Source organism: Macrobrachium nipponense, chromosome 27 (genome assembly GCF_015104395.2).
Source record: "Macrobrachium nipponense isolate FS-2020 chromosome 27, ASM1510439v2, whole genome shotgun sequence".
Classification (NCBI taxonomy): Eukaryota; Metazoa; Arthropoda; class Malacostraca; order Decapoda; family Palaemonidae; genus Macrobrachium; species Macrobrachium nipponense.
In genome coordinates, this window is record NC_087216.1 from 56,204,831 (window position 1) to 56,213,142 (window position 8,312).

An 8,312-nucleotide genomic window follows, 5' to 3' on the forward strand; every position below is an offset into this window, starting at 1 on the left:
TTTGTTAATCTTCAGTACTTTTGAATAGCATTTGAACAGCGTTAGGACCAGGCCGTGCCCGACAGCATTAATTACAACAATTAAAATATCTCTTAAAAGTTAATTTATATTTTATAAATAACTTTGATATGGGTAGAAATTGAAAGATATAACGTTTTATATACTGAAAGACTTTTTTCTTATCATCAATCGTTTTGGAGATATTATCATTTGAATAAAGTTAGGGCCGGGTTATGCCCGGGAAATGCAATAATTATAACATCATTTATATGAGAACCTATGATATTTTAAAAATTTATTTTACATGAGATGAAATAAAAAAATATAAGGTTTTATCTGCCGAAAGAAGTTTTCTTTTATCTTCATAGAGGGGAGGGAGAGGGGATAGGAGAGGAGGAGGGAGAAGGAAATTTGGATTTTGGTGGCTAATTTGAATGGCCCACTGTAACTATAAAATTTCATTATTCCACAAAAGAAACCTGGCAGGCACCCCTCCAGAATACATCTTTCAGAAAAGCTAAGTCTCACAGCTGCATCTTTTACTGCTTTTGCTCCACAGGTATATTAGAACCCTCACCCTCTCGCCACCCCTTACCACATCCCCTGAAGGCCAAAATTCGGCATCTGGATCTCCAGAATGGCTTAATGGATTTTGATGAATTTGTCATGATTAGAGACCTTAGTGGGAAACCTTTGCAGTCAGAGTTTCATCGTAGTTGGTTGGCTATTTCCATAGTTATAAAAGACCAAATTCAGTTTTTTTGTGTACTCCGGGTTACTGGGCTTTACTAACCCCCAACTTCCGTGGTGGTTGATCATTATTGCTATTGTTCACTGTGGTAACCATGGTTCTATCACATGTGAGGAAGCAGCATTTCAATTGAAATTACTAAATTACGTCACATTTACAATGTAAGAAAATCATCTGATGCCACATCAGTTTGTAATTAGTCAGCGTAACTATCTAAATTCACCGCAGTTCAAGCACACTTATCTGGCTTTCCACAGCATTTACATCCAACTGCACACTTGACACCTGCAATAACGCATGTGCACTTCCTATCACATCTACTTTTGAAAATTTGCAGTAGCGGCTGCCAGCCACCTCTGGAGGTCTAGGTGATTGTTGTATCATTAATGGCAGAAGATTCCTATCTATCACTGTTCAACTACATTGATGGGTTAGGAAATCCCATAATAGAGTTACAAACTGGTCTATATAAAAACAAATTGATATAAACCTCAAAGAGCATGCTGATAGATTGCATCTTCTCTAGGAGGAAGATGCTGTAGGGCTCCGAGAGTTGTGCCAAATATATGTGCTCTTGCTTCATTCAATATTCCATCACGTTTTCCATGTGACCTCAAGCAGACCATCCAACATGACTGATTTTCTTAGTTTGTAATTTCAAATCCACTGTGGTCCAGAAAAGTCATCATATCCCCTGCTGATGACAAAGCTACCATGAAAGCTTTTCTCTTACTTTTACCGTACAGAAAACTTACAGTATCGCAACTACTTAGTATATATCTACGGATAAATGCTGATGAAGCCTATTCTTACCCTACATTTCACCTCCTAGATGTGGTGAGACATTATCAGGAATAAATTCGGGAATCATTCCCGAAGAAGTTACTATGAACTTTTCAAGCATTGTTTTCTTTAAAGGCCTTGGGTCTCACTCACATATCAGACACCTATCTTTATCATAAAATATTTTCCTACGAAATGCATCTTATCACATTCCTTGTGTTTTGACTCAATCAACTTCTGAATATATCTCCTTGACGTATCATTGAATGTGGTACATCCTTTATCTTGATACTAGTGAATGAATGTCTTGGCATCCACAAGCATTACTACATTTGCTTCCTCTTGTGGTAAGTGATCTTCAATCCAAGACTCACCCAGATGGTTCTTAACTACTGCAGTGTCTAATTTGTTTCCTTTCCTCATACTGTCACCGTGATCATCTCCATTCATAGCAAAATATACCGGTGTCGATACTACACAAGAAGTGGAGGTTCCGAACAATGTTGTTCTGTTCTTTATATAACTTTTACCAGTGCCTAAAATTTGCCAGATTTATTACTTTTCCATCAAAGAGTTTAAGGTTTACTAAAGTTATATTTGTACTCCAAATTTTCTTGACTATTTCTAATGCATCAGTTAATTTTTTTTGGTATGCATAAATTAGAACCGTTGAGTTGCATTTTTTTCCAGTTACAATATTCAGGAAATGAGATGTGGAGGTGACTGTATTAATGAGATTATGAGTAAACAACTCTTTGATATAATTATAAGCTTCTCGATTGTTTTGTTCCTGAATAGATCCTGGATAGTTTTCAGCGACTATCTTTTGTCATATGTACCATAGATTTTGTCTCCTTAGATAAAGCTGGAAGTCTTGGTAATACATTCAAGTGTTTCTCCCTGGCTACTTCTTTCTGAGAAATACATTTAAAAAGTTGTGTCTTTGCCTCTTGTTATATGTTTTTTCAAGGGCCATATCTGTCCAAACGCCATTAAAATAACCTTTGGCTTCATGAATTGTAAAGTGACCGTTGCAGATTCTGCAATAAACTTTTACAGTAAGGTTCTCATTGAGCGCGAATAGTGAGGAATACATGCTATATACTTTGTGTAGCCAGCACATACAATATATGACAACAGTTCTCCTACTTCCTCTAAATGCTCTTGAAGATCAGAACCATTTCAACATACATTCACCAAAGCTATGTTGTAGGATGCCCTTCTCATGACTTATCAAAACTCTAAAGTTCTCTTATTCTATGAACACTTGTTAGCAGATCTGCATATGCATCTCTGATATATTGCTTGTCTTGTTCCCCCAATGGCATTAGCGATCTTTTGAATGCAGTTTCATATATCCAGGTGTGCCTTGTTATAACTGAGACTCCATACATCAAAGGCTTCCCGATAAAACTCCAACATGGCTGACAACAACAAGATATGACGTCTGAACATTCCATCGTAATCATCCCCTGCTATTAAGTTATTGTCTGTTCCAAGTTTACAGATACAAAATTGTTTCGATTCCTGATGATTTGAATAGAGTTTCTATAACCCCCAAATAGTTATTTGTAATATGCAAACCAACTTTCGTAGTATCAGGTATTGGTAATTTCGTACATTTTTTTCCCGTCAAATCGAGGCATATTTTCTTATATTGCTTGATCACACGTAACGATACAACATTGTTGACCCAACTTAATAGCAGCTGCCATACAGTACTCCAACGATGCCTTAACTACATCCGGTTTTGTTGGTGATTGTGGACTGAAAGAACCATATCCAATTACGGTTTTGCGCTTTTGTACCTCAGAAAACATCCCATGGAAATGATTACATGTGATCAAATTTGATAGTTCATACTTGGTAGGTGCAATAAGTTGAGTTAATTACCAAAAAACAGTTAAATCACCTGAAAAGAAAAGAAAAATAATCTTACATCTAAAGAAGTATGCTATATTAAATTTCCGATTTGAAATGTCCTTGTCATCAAGATATTTTGCTTTATCCAAACTGTTTTCTGGAAATTTACTATTGCAATAAGTGATAATTTATGACCCATTTTCGTCCCTACATTTACCACAAATAACTCATTTTTCTTTGCTATCTATTATCAGGTTATCGGAGCTTCGACGCTTTGTAGTAGTACTATCACAAGGCTCGACATTTTAAATATCTTTCTTGATGGGACTTTCTGGTTAATTTTCATTATTATTATTATTATATAATTATTATTATTTATTATTATTTATTATTTATTATTATTATTATTATTATTATTATTATTATTATTATTATTATTATTATTATTATTATTATTATTAAATATATAACTGTTTGCATTTTCAATGATATTTAGGGTTCACCTCGATAGAATCATCACTATTCACTTCATTTGCTAATCTCGTTCTTATGTCATCTTTCAACATATCAGCAGTATATTGCAATAATGGTAATCCTTTTACTGTCACATTAAGGAGTGGTTCACTTACTGGTCTCTGGCACAGGATGAAGAGAGGATAGTCTGTGTTTTAATGTTTCCGATTACGAGTATTAGAATCCATTTTTGCATCATTAAACGTTAACAATATTGAAACTAACTGTTAGATAACATATGATTAAGGCTAACTGAATGCATTAAATTATATCACGACAGTCAAAGAATAAAGAGCGTAAACTGTTATAAACGGCTTGCATTCCAAAGTAATACATATTACAAATGCTTCAAGTATTACAAAAAAAACTTCTTGTTTGATCACAGGACACCATGTTCAGCTTCAAATAAGATAATTGCCTATGAAATATAAAGAAACATATGAAAATGTGTTTATAATATTTGTAAAGTACCAAAATTGAAAATCGCCCTTTCTTGTGTAAGATGTTCTGTGTCATATCAGTCTAGAATCAATAATAAAAAAAAAATATGCATGATCGGAGAAATTACTTAATCTATTCATATAACTGTGGTTCTAGTGAAACAGAAAATTAGTTGATAAAAACAATTTCAACGGAGCATTTAACATAATGCAAATTTTATTGTCGGCCACCTTGGATTCCAAGATATCCAGCCAGATTTTCATAGACATTTCCAATGAATTTTTTTTCCAGAAAAATCATAGATGCACACACAAATAATGCGTTATTTTGTTTATTGGGGCTAAATATACAATGCAACATAATATCATGTATAGTGGCTTTTTAAGGTAAATTTCTTTAGGGTACACTACTTCAAATGAAATTTTCATCATGATCGGAAGAGAATTTTTTTAGCAGATCTCTTGGTTATCAATCTACATACAGTTAAGCAACAAAAAAATCATGTCTGCCCTTGTGCCACATTTATGATCGGTCACCTGTAAAATGTATCCCTTGTGTCCCATAGTATTAAAGAAAAATGTCCTGTTGATAACCATTGCATAGGAGACTTCTTAAATTAACAGAATTAAAACCATGAAATGTTGCAATCCAGGGCAGCTAACGAGAAAAGACTTCTGCGCCAATCCCCATTTCATGAAAACTGCAATAACTACGTTTTTTATGGAAATGTGAGCAAAGCCTTTAATTAACGAAGATGAGCGTTTCCTCATCCTGGGAATCATTTCTCTGCGATATTATACTGCTCTGTGACGAAAAGAATTCAACCGAGCTCTGATAACAGTGTACTCGACGCAGCACGTCCAGATGCACGGAAATGAAAGGACTAGGAACGTCAACAGGAATTTTGCTAAATCTCTAATCTGCCGAGATTGAAGACTCGCCCTGGCTTCGCTTTGATCTCCGTAAAGTTTGCTCATCTGTTTCATGACCAGCATATGCATAAGGCATGACCTCTTAAAGCATTGAATGATATGTACCTATTTGTTTCTGATCTCGAACAAATATATTAACGGAAACTCTGTTATAGTTGCTATATATATATATATATATATATATATATATATATATATATATATATATATATATATATATATATATATATACATACATATATATATATATATATATATATATATATATATATATATATATATATATATTATATACATATATATATATATATATATATATATATATACATATATATATCTTTATATATATATATATATATATATATATATATATATATATATATATATATATATATAGATATATATACACACACACACACACACACAAACACACACTAATGAGACAGGCGAGAGCGCAGTTCAAACTTGCTCTTTCGCACTGCAGATTAAATGAAAAACAACTAAGAGCCGATGTAATGTTTAGGACTTAGAATCTGATGAGTATCCTCGTCTTTGGAAAGATATCCAGTCTTTAAATTCTAAAACTAAAATGCTATCACAGAGAGTAGGGGAAGCAGTCGGAGACAAGGCTATCGCAAGTATGTGGGGCGATCACTTCAACAATTGCATAAATGATCAAGATTCTAGTGAGACTTCTCCCCTTTCTACACACCACTGACAACCAGTTCGGGTTTAAAGCAAACCACTCAACCGACACCTGCATCTACATACTGAAAGAATTGCTGAATTACTACCTGTCATCAGCCTCTCCTGTTTTCCTATGTTCTGCAGACGTGAGAAAAGCATTTGACAGTAAATTAGCCGAATCTCTTCCCGAAGCTGCATAAAAGAGGCACACCCCTATATCTAATTGGCATTTTACACTGCTGGTTCTCCACACAGCAATTCTGTGTCAAATGGGGTAACGTATCGTACACCTTCGGCTCCTTAAACGAGCTTCGGCAAGGGGCCATTCTCTCTCCATACTTTGTTTAATGCGTACACAAATGCCTTGAATGTCCAACTGAACTCACTCCCAATCGGATGCACTGCCAATGAAACAACTATAAACAACCTCTGTTACGCCAACGATATGGTTTTCATTTCCCCATCGGTGTAAAGTCTCCAACGACTCATCGACACTTGCTGCCAATACGCAGAAGAATTTGATATCCTGTACAACGAAACCAAGACCCAGTCCATGTCGCTGCTCCCCAGATCGCTTAAGCATATTGCAGAACCACAAATTTTCCTCGGAAACCATCGGCTGGAATTTGTGTACGAATTTCCGTATTTGGGTCAAGACGTGAAACTGCTGCTCTTCCGCTCGTGTTGCTACAGTATCTATGGGTGTTCCCTCTGGACGAACTATACCCGAGAGACCAAAAGACGTATCACTGTTGTGCACAATGACATTCTGAGACGCCTCACAAACACTTCCCACTACCACTCCGCCACACAGATGTTCATAGAAAACCACCTGGACAATTTGTAAGGCGAACAATATCCAGTCTGGTAACCCGAGTGAGAAACAGCAGCAACTCGCTCATACAAAGCATCCTAAGGAGTGATGCAAGAAGAAGATCTGAATTGTGGGAAATATGAGAAAATGGGCCTTTGTCCCTTATTGAAGTCTTAATCTCTGTATTGGCAAGATGTCATCTGCAGATTCTGTCATTATTATTATTATTATTTATTGCTGGTATTTTACTTTTTATTTATTACTGTGATTACTATAAAATTAAAGTCTGTTTACATTCAATTTTCGTATTTAGCCCTCTGGACCTGACTACTGTAACCACCTAAGGTTTCTAGTTGAAATTCAAGTTATACAATCTGGGCACTAAATGTTATAACTCTCAATGCATTTTTTTCTCACCAATATTATTACTCTTATTGTCAGTATTATGATTACTATCTTTTATGGTACCTCAGCTATTCTGTGGATAAGTGCCGATTATTCATTTTTTTTATCATGTTGTCTCATGTATCTAGATTGTGTATATTACTGTCTGTATTTTGTATATTCCATATATATGGCCCTGAGCTGAAATAAAGAATATTTTTTATTGATTATTATTAATATTTTTTTTTTTTTTTTTTTGCTCTATCACAGTCCTCCAATTCGACTGGGTGGTATTTATAGTGTGGGGTTCCCGGGTTGCATTCTGCCTCCTTAGGAGTCCATCACTTTTCTTACTATGTGTGCCGTTTCTAGGGTCACACTCTTCTGCACTCTTAGCTCAGTGGTCTTGTAAAACTTAGATGTACTTAACTTGAACTGGTTATTATTATCTATTGTGATCATTTATAAACAATGAATTGTAATTGATACGTGTCATTTTCTCATTCCTATTTTTTATTTCTTACCCTATTGCTATGTTATAATATTTGTGTCGCTTTTACATGTTTTTATTATTATTTTTTATTATTATCATTATTATTATTATTATTATTTTTTTTTTTTTTTTACTCTATCACAGTCCTCCAATTCGACTGGGTGGTATTTATAGTGTGGGGTTCCGGGTTGCATCCTGCCTCCTTAGGAGTCCATCACTTTCCTTACTATGTGTGCCGTTTCTAGGATCACACTCTTCTGCATGAGTCCTGGAGCTACTTCAGCCTCTAGTTTTTCTAAATTCCTTTTCAGGGATCTTGGGATCGTGCCTAGTGCTCCTATGATTATGGGTACGATTTCCACTGGCATATCCCATATCCCTTCTTATTTTCTATTTTTCAGATCTTGATATTATCCATTTTTTTCCCTCTCTTTCTCTTCAACTCTGGTGTCCCATGGTATTGCGACAAATCAATAAGTGATACTTTCTTCTTGACTTTGTCAATCAACGTCACGTCTGGTCTGTTTGCACGTATCACCCTATCCGTTCTGATACCATAGTCCCAGAGGATCTTTGCCTGATCGTTTTCTATCACTCCTTCAGGTTGGTGCTCGTACCACTTATACTGCAAACGTAGCTGATGTTTCTTGC